The sequence below is a fragment of the Magnolia sinica genome, chromosome 5 (assembly GCF_029962835.1).
Source record: "Magnolia sinica isolate HGM2019 chromosome 5, MsV1, whole genome shotgun sequence".
Taxonomy (NCBI): Eukaryota; Viridiplantae; Streptophyta; class Magnoliopsida; order Magnoliales; family Magnoliaceae; genus Magnolia; species Magnolia sinica.
The window spans coordinates 29,350,224-29,366,040 of NC_080577.1; the positions used below are offsets into that span (position 1 = coordinate 29,350,224).

Sequence of the window (15,817 nt, forward strand, 5' to 3'; positions counted from 1 at the left end):
CTAAACCTAAACCTAAACCTAAACCTATAACCTAAACCTATAACCTTAACCTAAACCAAAACCTATAACCTAAACCTTAATCTATAACCTATAACCTATAACCTAAACTTATAACCTATAACCTAAACCTAAACCGAAACTTATAACCTAAATGTATTCTCAAATTCCTGAACCTAAACCTACACCTAATCCTAATCTCAACTCCCTAACCTAAACTTAAACCTAAACTTGTAAACCCGAACCTAAACCTGATCCTGAACCTGAACCTAATTTCCTAAACCTAAACCTTAACCTATTCTCAATTCCCTAAACCTATAACCTAAACCTAAACCTATAACCTAAACCTAAACCTATAACCTTAACCTAAACCAAAACCTATAACCTATAACCTATAACCTATAACCTATAACCTATAACCTAAACTTATAACCTATAACCAAACCTTAACCTAAACCTAAAACCTAAACTTAAACCTAAAACCTAAATGTATTCTCAAATCCCTAAACCTAAACCTACACCTAATCCTAATCTCAACTCCCTAACCTAAACCTAAACCTAAACTTGAAAACCCAAACTTAAACCCAATCCCGAACCCGAACCCGATTTCCTAAACCTAAACCTTAACCTATTCTCAATTCCCAAAAGCTATAACCTAAACCTATTACCTTAACCTAAACCTAAACCTATAGCCTTAACCTAAACCAAAACCTATAACCTAAACTTATAAGCTATAACCTAACTCAAAACCTAAACCTAAAACCTAAATGTATTCTCAAATCCCTAAACCTAAACATATAACCTACAACATTAACATAAACTTATAACCTAAACCTATAACCTACAACATTAACCTAAACCTATACTTACAACCTAAACCTATTCTCAAATCCCAAAACTATAACCTAAACCTAAACCTATAACCTAAACCTAAACCTAAACCTATAACCTAAACCTTAACCTATAACCTATAACCTATAAACTAAACCTATAACCTATAACCTAAACTCAATTCCCTAAACTTATAACCTATACTTATAACATAAACCTAAACCTAAACCTAAACCTAAACCTATAACCTTAACCTGAACGTAAAACCTAAACCTAAACCTAAACCTAAAACATAAATGTATTCTCAAATCCCTAAACCTAAACCTAAACCTAAACCTATAACCTACAACATTAACATAAACTTATAACATAAACCATATGGTGAGATCATTCCTTAGGAAGTGGTTACTTGTGGCTTAGCGATGGTCCTCCTTGCGGAAATCGTCCAGACGTTTATTTTGGCCCTACAAACCATATGATGAGACCATTCCTTTTGTGTCAATTTCATTCCTCTTTGAGTTTTTATTAATTCATTAAAAAAAAAGAAAATGGTTATACATGATGCACTTCTTTCACTTTGTTTTTCTTTCCCCCAATGGTCATTCTGATTTATGAATGCCATGACTATTTATAGGATGATGAAATATACGAAACTGTTACAGGAAGTGACTTTCTCATTACTAGAGTTGCATTTTGAGACAACTCTTCAAAGTACTACATAAATGACCGTGGAAGTAATTTTACAAAGGTCACTAAGAAATTGAAAGGAAAAGGAGTAGACTTGGACAACAATTGGTTTTTGATTCTTCAGGTGGGTGATGGCTGAAAAAGGCCTATTTACTTGTGAAAAAAATATCATACCGTCAAAATATATCTTCTCTTTCAATTCTTTATCATTGAAATTTCAGGGTGAAGTCGAGCAAATTTCTCTAATGAAGTCAAAGATTTGTATTTTCAGCATTATTGTAATTGATTGAATGAAGGATTGTAATTGTAATTGATTGAATGAAGGATTGTAATTGATTGTAATTGTAATTGATTGAATGAAGGATTGTAATTAGTTGTAATTGAATGATTGAATGATTGTAATTGATTGTAATAGAATGAATGAATGATTATGCAGGTGGTAATTGAATGAACAAATGATTATATATATTTTTTTAATGTACGAAATAGCTACGGATATTGACCATAGCCGGTAATCCGACAGCTATAGCCATTATTAAATTTGGCATATTGCTACGGACTTTTAGCTACAAATATTATCCGTAGTTGTTTATATTTATCGCTACAGATATAATTGCTACAGATTATATCCGTAGTTATTATAACCAATAGCTACGGATTAAATTCGTAGCTATAGGTTCCAAACCTATTGTTACGGCACCTATGACTACGGTCGTGCTACGGACCAGAACCGTAGCCATAGGTCTAAGGCTACGAATTTTATCCATAGCCTTTGCCCCTTTTTCTAGTAGTGTAGTCGAGGGTGTCTCACGACCAGTCGAGGATGGCCCACGACCAGTCGAGGACATCTCACGACCAATCGGGTGTTACGTAATTTTTACGCGGACTGCGTAAATTTGAAACGGTTTTCAAAAATTTTCACTCCATGCGAAAGTGTAAGACCTAAAACTATAAATAGGGGTCCCTAAGGCACTCCTAATCATCATCTAGGGTTTGAGGAGTGCAGCAAAAGTGTGGAGAAGTTGTCGCCAAGAGTTTTTTGCCATTTCCTTATTTGTTTTTATACTTTTATTAAGAGATTCTAGTTCAATCATGTTTATGGTTGGCTAAACCTCTTAGCTAGGGCTAAGAGGTTAAGCTTGTAGCATGATGGGATGTTTTCTATTGCTTTCATTCATGTTTAAGTTGAACTATCTTTGATTCTAGTTTGATATTTAAGAAATACTTTCAGTTTTTAATGGTTTAAATTACAATAGATCTGTGATAGCTTTAAGTATGTTCTTTTCATGTATTAAGATTGTGAAATTAAGAAATCTCATTGTTCACCATTGTCCTATGGGCATGGTTGGGTGATGGAATCCTTTTAATCTTCATGATTCCCTCATGATTAGTTGTGGGATTGGTAAATCCTGTTGTTTGCCTTGTCTCATGGGAATGGTTTTATGATTGGAATCACTTCTAGTTCTCACACCTCTCATCTATTGAGAACTAGGTCAAATGAGGTTCAGATTTGATTTTACTGAGATATCTTCCAATTGGATAGGATAAGACTCCGATGCCAATCATGTGACTTGAATCAATCATAGATCTCCCTGATCTCTACAAGTGGATCCTTACAAACCCTAGTTTCTCACCTTTGAATTTCTTAAATTTTTCATTATATCTCTCACAATTACTCTCTATACGTCCAAATTTAGGTTTTCATCTTTTTCTAGTTCTAGTTCTAGTTACTTTCAGAATACACACAAGATTAGTCCCTGTGGATTCGACTTCGGTCTCACCGAGATTATTACTACATCGCGACTCTATACTTGGGGTTGTGAACAATATTCCACAATCAGATTTAGAATGCGAGCACAATATCTAACATGGAAAACCTTTCTCCCAAAATAATGATTTTATGGTGTCTTGAATTTTCTTCACAAAAAAGAAAGCATAATATCGTTTACATATGCATTATTTAACGTGATTGAAGATATCCTAATTTCGATGCCCCACTCTTGAAGACAACTATGTATGCAGTCTGAAATAATCAAACTGATATAAAGGGGAGGAAGGTGATAAAAGTTTAAATTTTTCTTATATAGATTCCAATTTGCATCCATATAGTGTATAGTTAGTGACATGTACCCATTCCTTTGGTTGGACATTATCCACAAGTTCGAAGTATGACTTATACATGAGAGTGAGACTAATGATAAATAGACTTTCATATTTGTCTTTTTATTCATATACATCTTGATGTATTCTCTTTTTAATATGACCCACGAGCACTTCTCAAATTTAGGATTCAAGTATCTGATATATTCACTAAACACTCTGCTCTCTATAAACTTAAACAGTTTCTTTCCAACAATAACTATTCTTGTTAACCACTCATTCAGTTTGTCTTTTTTTAATTTATGAGTGATGAGAGTAACTTACAAGTTGCTTCCTCTATATAAGGTAAATGAAAACAATTGTTGACCTGAATGTGGGATTTTTGGTCTCTTAGCACAATTAATATTGTGTCTATGATAATGTGAAGTTGATATCTCAAAATGTTTTATGAAGGTTGACTTGTAATGCTTACATCTAACCTTGGTATCATGGTTCATACCCTCTTTTACTTTAAACTCTTTAAAATAATCCCAAATTGTTGGGTTTTCTTTCTTTTATTGGACGTATATGAATTTAAGTTCACCATCTCATTGGACATTAACAACTAGAGGGGATGTGGAAGATGCACTAACATCAAGGATAGTAAGGACTTCCTCATTAGGCATCTTTAAAAATGAAAATAAGAAAACACGCATAAAATATGTGACATTGGAAGGTGTCATTGTAATATATGATTTGTAAGTATGCATTTTCTAACATCTCCTAAAATTTATGTTCACTTTTTCCCATTCAGTAATGTATCATGTACTCTACTCACACAATTTACACAGAAGTCAAAAATTAGGCAGCATCTCTCCATAATTCTCTAAATATATGTAAAAATTATTTACTGTTTGACTGTCATCACTATTATTTGTTATTCACAGAGGGGAGGCAGTTAATCAATTGAGAACAATATATTCGGAGAATAAATTAGGTTGATACACCGAATCTCGAACTCCATGTAAATTGTGTACGTAATATTAGGTACATGATATATTACCAAATTGTCTAACTTGGCCATTTTAAGAATTCATATATATATATATATATATATATATATATATATATATATATATATATATATATATATATATATAAAGAATGTCAAATCAATAATTGATTTGAATACAGTTTATTTTATATGAATTCTTAAACGGGTAGGTAGACTATTAAATTCATTTGTCAAGTAAGGTTGCTATAAATCAAACTGATTAGTGTTTAATTGAAATATACAATTACAAATCATATATTTAATATATGATTTGTAGTTAAATACTTGAATTAAGCATAAATCAAATTCAAGTAATCAACTACAAGTTTAGAATTTCTCAATTTAAACTATTTCAAGTAATCAAGATTCAAATTCAATTAATTCTAAAATTCAAGTAATTAATATTCAAATTCAAGTAATTGAGATTCAAGTTTAAGTAGTATGTGATTTGACCCAACCCAACCCAACCTGACTGTGAGACCCGACCCGAGTTCGCAGGTGTGCATATGTGTGTGTGAGTATGCATTCCGTCCATCTTGATCCCGCGATCCTACCGGTCGAATCTCGGTGACCGGTAACCCTTGAATAGTGTTTGCGGTCATTCGTGAGCCCAGTCGTGAAGACCCAACTCGGATCAAGTTGAGACCTATGACATTGTGACCGCATCGTCATCGCGGTTCCAATAATGCGTCTTGTGTGTCCATCCGATGTGTGGATCATAAGTTATGAGCATCTCATTTGTAGCCTTTGAGCATGATCATGTGGCCCACCTAGTGTGGAGGGCACATTTTTCAAGGTGGCCACCCTCTTTTGTGCAAATTCCAACACACACTACCCATACACTACCTAAACCCCCAAATCTTACACCACCCACCACCCACACACTACCCATCCCTACTCTAGCCTAGCAACATAGTTTATATCATCATAGGCTATGATGATTTTTCTCTTATCTAGGAGAGAGAGTGATGATTACTTTTCCTCTCTCTCTTTTCTAGCAATTTCCATACTCTCCCTCTCATTTTCTCTCTACTCTCTTCTCTCTTTCTTTCTCTCTTAGAAAAAAATCCAGCCCCATTTTCCCTCTTCTCCAGCCCCTTCTCCCTTAAATCCCCTCCCATCTAACCTTCAATAATCCATCTCACCCATTGAAACATGTCTCTTGGAGCATAAAGAGAAGATTGATGTAACTTTGGAGTGGGATCCATTAAGGTGGGTGATTATAATTTCTAATCTTATTTTCTATCCTTTGATCTTATTTTTCTTCCTAGATGGATCATGTGGGACCCACCAATCCACGGTGGGGATCCCATTTGATCCCATGGATGTGGCCCTTTGGCCTATCCTACATGCATGTCATGATCCACGATGGGGCCATTCTCCATGGACCCCATCATGATGTATTTAATGATCCACTCCATCTTAAAGTCATCTAGACCCTAAGGATCATGTTGGGATGGCATCCCAACCATCCATAACAATTATAGATCGTGCATGTAGTGATTTTATGTTGCATGTACAATCAATGTAGTTGTATGGGTATGATTCACTCTTGGGAGGGCCCACAGTGGCGGGGCCCTACCCCCATGGCCGGATTACTCTCTTTTCTTCTTCTCTTTTCTCTAATGTATGGATGATAATGTGTGTGTGGCCCATTTAGTGGGCCTTGAATGTCCTAAAATAAATAAAAAAATAAAAATCCAGCAAGGTGGGATGCCCTTACCACCCAACTCCATGATCATTGGACACCTTAATCAATGCATGCAAGTGTCCTAGTCCTAGTATGTGATCTGGACTTATGTGGGGCCCATTGAGAAAGGCCACACACCCTTTTTATGGTTGAGATTATTGAAATATAGGCTGATGTGTCCAACCATGTATTGCTGTCCAAAAACCTAGACTATTGCATGGATTGTCATGTTCAATCTTTGGCATGAATTTTTGGATCATGATTGTCTTTATTTTCTTTATAAGTATGGGGTGTAATGAGAAGGTGTGGACCCCACCATGAGGTGTGATGGGTCATACCTCAGATGGTCCATGATATGGTACCCAAAAAGGAGGCCCATAGGGGTGGGCGATCCACCTTGTTGGGCTGTCCAACCCACATGCATGGAGGGAAAACATACACTTCAGCTTGGTTTCTCTGAAGGATGGGCCACTTTTATGGACTCCACCTTACTTTATTTTATGAAGAAAATACCAAACCTCCATTTTCCCCCTCTTGGATGAAGGTTGGGCCCACCGTATTGGGTAAACAATGCATGGACAGCAACATCTCTTCCTGGACAGATTGAAATTCCTAATTTAATTAAAATATTTATGAGTATCCAAAAATCATAAAATTTTGTAGAGGGGTGTTTCACTCATGTTAGGACCCACCTACAAAATTTGGGGGCCAATGGACACCTGTACACACCATGGTGGTGGCTGGACCGGCCCATTACAATATGGTGTCCAGATCAGTCCGATTTTCTAGACAGTCTGTTTCATTTAAATAAATTAAAATATTTTTAAGTATTCAAAAATTATGAAATTTTTTTGAGGATGTGACTCACCTATAGAAGTGTCACTCTACAAAATTTTAGGCCCAACGGACAATCGAGCTGACTGTGGTGCGGCCTGCAAATTCAGGTCAGTTTGGGCCAAATACCCAGGCCCATATGGGACGCCCCATGTGGGCTACCTGCTGGACTTTGGTCTAACAGTGTGGCCCACCTACTCCCTTGTGTAGTATGATATAACCCTATGTGGTGGGGCCCTCTGACTTGATAGCTAGACCACTTGGGCTGATGTCCTAATCAAATGAAACAACTACTGGACTCCAATAAGCCCATAAACCTATTGGGTTAAAAATCCAGCAACTTGTTATAATTATGATTGGCCTTTAGGCTGAAATTTTGAGGAGTGGGGCCCACTACATTGTGAAGATCTTAGAGAGAATAATTTATACCTTTGGTTCCTTAAATGTTGGGCTTGATAAATGCACTTTTGAGGCCCACCACAGTTAAATTTAATCGGGTCCATGGATGTAGCTGGTTGTTGAATTCTTTAGGCCCAATTGGGCTAGAACTTTCCAGATAGGCCCATTGAACTCTTGGGCCATTTTTACCATACTATTGTGTTGGGTTAGTGGGCTGGATTACACAAGTAGATGGGCCCTTGGTTGCCCACCAAATCAACTTTAATACTTGGGCCGGGTTGTAGGCCCAACTTACTTGACTAAGAGCATGACATTGCCCATGTGGTTTGAGCAATGGGCTGCCCACTAGGCCACCACAATATATGAGATTAGTGGCCTTTATGTTGGGTTCTAACCTTTCCCCTATGGGCCCATAGCAATATATATGGGTTGGGCTATGTGTGTTTTCCCTTGGACCCATGTTGTAGATAGGCCTTGGGCCGCCTTTCTGAAGCCCAACATGAGTATTTGTGATATGATTATGGCTGCCCGTTTCTTATTTCTGATGTTGCGTGGGCCTTGGGCCTTGATCCATGATCAATTAGAGATGGGCAAACTCTTGGGGACCAATTGTGGTTGGATGTCCACATTGGTGGCCCTAAGGTAGGCCCATGGGCTTCTATAGGTGGTTAAAGGCCCACCATAGACCTTTGCTAGGCCCGTTTCATCTATGTAGGCCTATACCATTAGTCTCATGGTCCTTAGTCTAGGTCCTTAGTCTTGTGGGGCTACCCCAGGTGTATGGGCCCCCACTAGAGGTTGTATTCCTTATGAGGAATTGGTTAAGTACCTAGACCCCTCATAGTTAGGTAGAGAGTTTATCTTCACCTCATCGGCACCCCTATTCATCTTCATGGGCCACTCTCATACGCATCATATGCATGCTTGGTTGAGGTATGATTGACCGTGGCTGTGTCATTGTATAGGACATGTTGTTATCTCCCCAAGAGATTGATGCCTGGAATTGATGCATGGGTGATTGTGTGATTCATGCATCTGGCATTGCATAGCTCGTGGATATTCGCCCTTACTTCATCAGGGCCTTGCCTCCACAGGGGTATTCGTGGATGGCCGTATGTGTGGACACCAAAAATATTAGTTGAGCATACCGGGTGCATAGGATGCCCATGGGTGAAATTCCCAAAACTTCCATAGTACCAAGGATCTGCTCCAACGCCGTGACCGGGTGGAATACATGAGCGCACGAGGGCCTTATACCGTTAGGCCGCGACTCCCACTGTCGTGTAGTCGGTTGGATAGGGGTGTGGCCTTACCTGCCTGGTGTGAGGAGGCATTGCTAGGCTGAGTCTGACCAGCTCGTAAATGGGTCCGCTACCTCCAGGCTTTGTTGGTGATTGGTTGTCCACAGGTGGGTAGTGAGGTCACTTACGCTCGTTTGACTGTGCGGGGTCTGCAGAGCGACAGTCATTCAGCAGTGTAATAGACCCCGGTGATTTCCTTATGATTGAAAATGTACTTGACATATGGTTTGGATATGAGCACTGACATTACTTGCATCACATTAGCATTGGCTGTACAAGCCCCCCTTCATACATTGCCTTGGTATGACACCCATTACTTATTGCATCGCATTCATGTGAAGCCTTGGTAAGACTAGTGATATATTCATTGATCATGCTTCTCTCCTTATACCTCCCACTATTCTTCTGTGCACCATTGTCACACTTACACCACCCTCTAAGCTTCTATAAGCTTATGCACGATTGATGTGTGCAGGAGACTCTAGGTAGGCACCGTAGCAGCAGAGCGTGGAGTAGAGTTGAGCAATGAGGACTCCAGTGTTGTTGATTTCTCTCTCTTTTCCTTTTATTCTCATGTATGTCCTTTTGGACCTTTTGGATGATTGTAAAAGTTCAAATTTTTAGTGGATTTTGCGATGTGTGCCTTTGTTATTCTCAGATATACTTACTGTGATCTTGGGTATGCTCGTATTGAAAATGATTATACTGTTATGAAAATCCTCCTTGTAGGATCGCAAGATCGGAACCTACCTCAGGAGCCGAGAATGGGGTACTACGGAGGCTGTTGCGGCCAGAACCGGCCATCGGGTTCCTTGTGAGTCCGATTACCGAGTCTGGGGCGTGACACTGACCCTGACCCAACTTGATACAACCTAACCCTGATTTTGACCCAACTCGAGCCCGACCTTGACCAACCTGACCTAAGCCAACCTTGATCCTGACCCAACCCATCCCCGACCCTGACCTAACCCTAACTTTGACCCAATCCAACCTTGACCCAACATGACACAATCCAACCCTGACCTTAACCCAACCTGACCCCAACCCTGACCTTAACCTAACCCAACCTTGACCCAACCCAACACAACCCAATCCTGAACCAGACCTAACCCGAACTTGACCCAACCTGACACAACCCAACCCTGACCTTGACCCAACCCAACCCTGACCTAACTCGACGCAACCCAACCCTTGCCCAATTTGATCCTAACCTAACCTAATGTAACCCAACCCTGACCTAACCCAACGTAACTCAAGCACAACCATAGATAGACATACCTTGAAGAGAGGACTAAAAGAGAAAAAATAAGAGAAGGAGAGAGAGAGACAGAGAGAGAGAGAGAGAGTGTGTGTGTGTGTGTGTGTGTGTATCACGCCCCAAACTCAAAAACGAGACTCACAAAATTCCCAATCACCGAATTTGGCGCTAACAGCCTCCATAGTACCCCATTCTCAGCTTCTGGCGCCCATACACCAGGTTCCAATCCTGGTATCCTACAAGGAGGATTTTCAGCACAAGATTGTTTCACAATAAGTATAACCCAAAAACAATAACCACAAGAACACCATCACAAAATCCACTGTGATCAAAAACTTTGAGTACAAGGTGCATAAAGGGTAATACGATGATAATAATAACCAAAAACTCTTGAAGTTCTTCAGCACACTCCTTCTACTGCTCAGCTACGACTGTGTCCTCGCGTCTCCTGCATGCATCTATCGTGCATAAGCTTATAGAAAGCTTAGAGGGTGATGAAAGTGTGTGTGTGTGTGTGTGTAATATAAGTGTACTCAGAATGCAATATTAGAGTAATGTGGAATATGCTGGTGAATCCATGAATGCTAACAGCCGTACCAAGGCTATGCATTGTGAGGCATGAATGCTATCGGCCATGCTAAGGCCATGCAATGTGAGATGCAACTCAAGCATACCAATCCCCATTGGAAACCACATAATCAGAAAACTCATCTCCGGGATATCACCGGGTTCTATTACACTCTACGCCAGCTTGTCGCCCCTATCCGAACGTACAACTGGGTAAGTGAAAGAGACCTCACTATCTGCCTGCCGCCTGGTAGCGGACCCATTCCTCAAGCTGGTCAAAGTCAACTTACATATTGCCCCCTCCCTCAGGCAGATAAGGTCACATCCCCTTCCAACTGACCAAGACACAGTGGGAGATACGACCTCTTAGTATTTGGCCCTCATACTCTCATACATCCACTCGATCTAGGCATTGGAGCATCCTCCATGGTACCATAAGGTTTTAGGGACTTTTACCCTGGGACATCCTACGCACCCCCATGCTTAAATAGAATTTTCGGTATCCAATCCTACCATCTGCGCTATAATTGTGAAGGCTACAGCCCTGATGCCACTAGGGCGAACAGTAATCACAATCACACAATGCAAGATGCACGAGTCACACAGTCCAATCATACATTAATCATGCACATGTCGTGCAGTCATGTGGAACAACTCCGCCTATCAAGGAGTCCCATGAACAACCTGCCCAATGTCATATGCAATGGTCAACTACATCTCATATCAAGCATGCAGATGATGCGCATGGGCATGTATCATAATGTTGTGCTGTCACATACTTATAATCGGCATAGATAATTGGCGTCAATAATCGATATTGATAATCGGCGTCAATAATCGGTATCGATAATCGGCCTATAAGCAAGGTGGGATCCATAGATGATCCGCCGATCTAAACCATAATATAAAGATCGGCCCTCGACCATGGATATACCAATCTGATAACATGGATCCATCTGTCTACGGTGATGATGCACTATGCAATATCGATGGGGCCCAATGATTTGGGTTAACCCACTATGAGAATGATGAGAATGGGCCTAACAAGGCCTGAGGGAAGGTCACAATGTGGACATTTAACCATCATAGCCCATCAATGTGAACAGTTAACTAACATTGCTCCCGAGGAGTGGCCCACATAGGGCCAATCATATAGAGGGCTCATGGCCTCATACAAGGGCCTCACATACAACATAATGGGCCTCACACAAGAGCCCAATATACGTCACAGTGGGCCTCACACAAAGGCCCAATATTCGTCACAATGGGCCTCACACAGAGGCCTCAAACACATCCCATTGGGCCTCACTCATGGGCCTCATGTACATCATAATGGGCCTCACCAAAGGGCCACAAATACATCATATTGGGCCACACATAAGGGCTCATGGGCTAGGCACAAGGGATGGGTAGTGAGTGCATCACGCACATCATAGCGGGCCTAATGGAGCAGCCCATATAGTCCAGAAAATTAATGGATAGATTGTATACCTCAAGGTGGGCTTATTGTACCACCAAAACGGGCCCAATGCAGCAGCGCATAATTCAAGAAAAATGGATGGGCAGCCTGGATATACAGCGTGTTCATCAAGGCGGGCCGCTGCCCTGGACGGCGTGGAGAAACGCATACATCACGGTTGGCCCTCATAGCACATGGACGGTGTGATACACACACATCATCAAGGTGGGCCGTGGTGGATAGCATGGAGATTACATACATCATGGTTGGGTTTCTCGCAGCACACCGTCCAGATGGACGGTGTGGATACAAAATACATATGCCAAGGTGGGTCCCACCCCCACACGTGCCACACATGTGGGGTGGGCCCATGCTAAAATGGTTGGATGGTGTGTATAAAACTGTACATCAAGGTGCACCCCACACCATTGGACGGACTGCATGGGTGCAAGACACATATATCAAAGGTGGGCCCCTCTCTGCACCGTCTAGAAGTGGACGGTGTGGATTATAGAACATATACATCAAGGTGGGTCCCACCCCACACGTGCCACACATGTGGGTGGGTCCCACCGTTCTGCCAAAAGTAGATGGGCAGTGGGGATATAACTCATATCTCATGGGGGACCCACCGTCCTAGGATCTGGATGGTATGGATCCACACATATGCATCAAGGTAGGCTCCACTGTCGCAGGACGGTGGATGGCATGGATGAAGCGCATACATCAGGTGGATCCACACGTGTGTCCCACCTGCTAGGGTAAAGCAGATATTTGTGTTTTCATTTCATCCAGGCTTGTTGGACGTTTCAACGGACGAACAGCCAAGATGAAATGTCTACATTTGGTGGGTCCCACGTGGTGGGCGACCCCTCTATATTATTATTATTATTATTACATATTTATTTATCATTATTATTTATTTTATTTTTTTATTTTTTTATTTTTTTTTGCAGGTACTTGTATTTTCCCTTCATTAGGGTCTGATCCAAAACAGTCAAGGCAGCAATGTTGCTGGACAATCAGCAGTGTGGGCCCTGCTTGATGAACGACTTAGATAATATATATATATATATATATATATATCATAGTAGGGCCCACACAGGTGGTCCTTACAGCTAAGGATCAAGCTAATCTTTGTATTTTTCTCTTCAACCAAGTCTACATGGTCTATACAGCCATGCAGGCTCAATCTGGGCAGCAAGATGGACCCTATTTGCTGGATGGTGGGTGTCCCACTGGTTAGACAGTTAGGGTAAAATACATAGATCATCAGGTGGGCCATACCTCACCATGAAAGAAAGGGGAAAGAGAGAGAGAGAAAGAGAGAGAGAAAACGGCGACTATGAGAGGGAGGAGCTCCGCCACTATGAGCTCCTCTCCTATGCATCAATGGGGCCCAAAATAGGTGGGCCATACATCAGAAAATCTAGTGGGGAAATCCTATTTCCATCACATAAATCAGGGCCTAAGTGGCCTTCATGCACTAGGAATTCAAATCAAACATCATGGTCGGGTCCATGGAGAATGGCCCCACCATGGACTCATGCATGCAAGCTAAGGTGGGTCATCGGCCACACCTAGAGGTCAAGGTAGGATCCTCACCATCAATTGGTGGGGCTTAATTGCCTCATGCTAGAAAAATTAGAAAATCCATGCAAGAAAACACAAATCCCATACTAGAAGAACACCCACCAAAAAATCTTGATCTCCTTCTTGTCCTTCTACCACCAATGGGTCTTCTTATCTTTAAGGGAGGGATTTTAATGGTTGAGATGAGGTTTGGAGGGTTGGATATAGGGGATTATGGAGCTTAAGTTTGGTGGATTTTTTATTTTTTTTACTTCGGATGGGTCTTTCTCTTACTGGCAATGGAGGAATGAGGAAGAAAGAGAGGGAAAGAGGGAGTTGTAGTGGTGTAATGATGGGTTTGTAAGGCTATGATTAGTTTGGGGAAGAAAAACAATCATGGCTTGTAAGAGATAGGCTAGGGAGATGATTACTTTTGTAAGGTAATAATGAGATTTGTAAGAGGTGTAAGAGCTTGGGAAGAGAAAAGCATGATTACGTGTAAGAGGATGACATCAACATCATGACTGCTCTAGGGAAATGTACTAACTGGAATAGCCCCCCAACATGCGGTCTACGGCCATGATCATGCGCAGTCCACATCTTATGATCTAAGCATCGGATCAGTGCATGAGACATGGCATCGAAACCGCAGTGACGGCATAGTGGCAAAGGCATAGGTCTCGGGTCGAGACGGCTCAGGATTACAGGATATGACTCAAGGTCGTGCGCAAATGCAATGTACAGGTCGCGGGTCACCGGAATTTGACTAGGAGGACCGCAGAACCTTAAGAAATGGAACGGACATTAGGACATGGGCCTGATAGCTCTCTTCACCTAATAAAAATTTCATCTTCAAAATTTACTATCAAGCATAATAAAGAAAGGGAAGAGAAAGCATGACATCATGAGCATATATATGTAACAATCAATGCACTATAAGGCATAATACAATCAATCTACAAACAAATGGGGATAACACTCTCTAATCTCAGCCTCGCGCTCTCAAGACGCCTCCTCAATAGAATGACGACCCCATTGAACCTTCACCAAAGGAACGACCTTGGTCCGAAGGACCTGCTCCTTCCGATCAAGGATGTGAATCGGCTGCTCAATGTAGGAAGCATCCTCATAGACTTCAAGAGGCTGCCAATCAATTACGGGAATGGTGTCTGACCCACATTTCTGCAACATCGAAACATGAAAAACGTTGTGGATGCCAGACAACTCAGAAGGTAAGGAAAGCCTATAGGTCACGGCGCCAATGCGCCCAGTGATCTCAAAAGGTCTAATAAACATCAGGGCAAGCTTGTCATTCACTCCAAATCGAACTATGCCCTTCATGGGCAAGACCTTGAGATACACTCTGTCCCCAACAACGAACTCTAAGGGACGACGCCGACTATCAGCAAAACTCTTCTGCCGATTCTGAGTTGTACATATCATCTGCCTGATGATGTCAATAACCTCCGACATCTGCTACACAAGCTCGGGGCCTAGGAGACGTTGCTCTCCAACCTTGGCCCAATAACTGGGGGATCTACATGGCCTGTCATACAAAACCTCGAAGGGAGCCATACTAATAGTCGCCTGGTAGCTGTTATTATATGCGAACTCAGTCAGGCGCAAATGCTCATCCCAGCTACCCAAAAAGTCGATCGCGAAAGCTTTGAGCATATCCTCAAGGATCTGGTTGACCTTCTCAGTCTGCCCATCGGTTTGCGGATGATATGCGATGCTGAACTACAAGGCAGACCCCATCGCTTCTAAAAGCTCCTCCAAAACTGAGACGTGAACCTCGGGTCTCGATCGAAAATGATCGAAACTGAAAGACTGTGCAATCTCACGATCTCATCAATAAACAATCTAGCAAGCCGGTCCAAAGGCCAAGTCACACGAATCGTAAGAAAATGTGCCGACTTCGTCAGACGATCCACGACAACCCAAATGGTGTCATAACCATGCTGAGTCTTCGGCAAGCCCATGCTAAAATCGGTGGATACGTACTCCCACTTTCACATTGGGATGCTCAACGGCTGCAATGGATCGGGGGTCTCTAATGATCAGCCTTGACATGCTAGCATGTGTCACA

The 15,817-nt window shown here is 41.5% G+C and overlaps 1 long non-coding RNA gene across 1 annotated transcript; it reads left to right on the forward strand.

The window, feature by feature from the left end:
- Positions 1-1,493: 1,493 nt before the first annotated feature.
- Positions 1,494-1,872, forward strand: LOC131247270 (uncharacterized). Its single transcript, XR_009171590.1, has 2 exons — positions 1,494-1,639; positions 1,737-1,872. It is a non-coding gene; the product is annotated as an uncharacterized LOC131247270 (long non-coding RNA).
- The last annotated feature ends 13,945 nt before the right edge of the window (positions 1,873-15,817 follow it).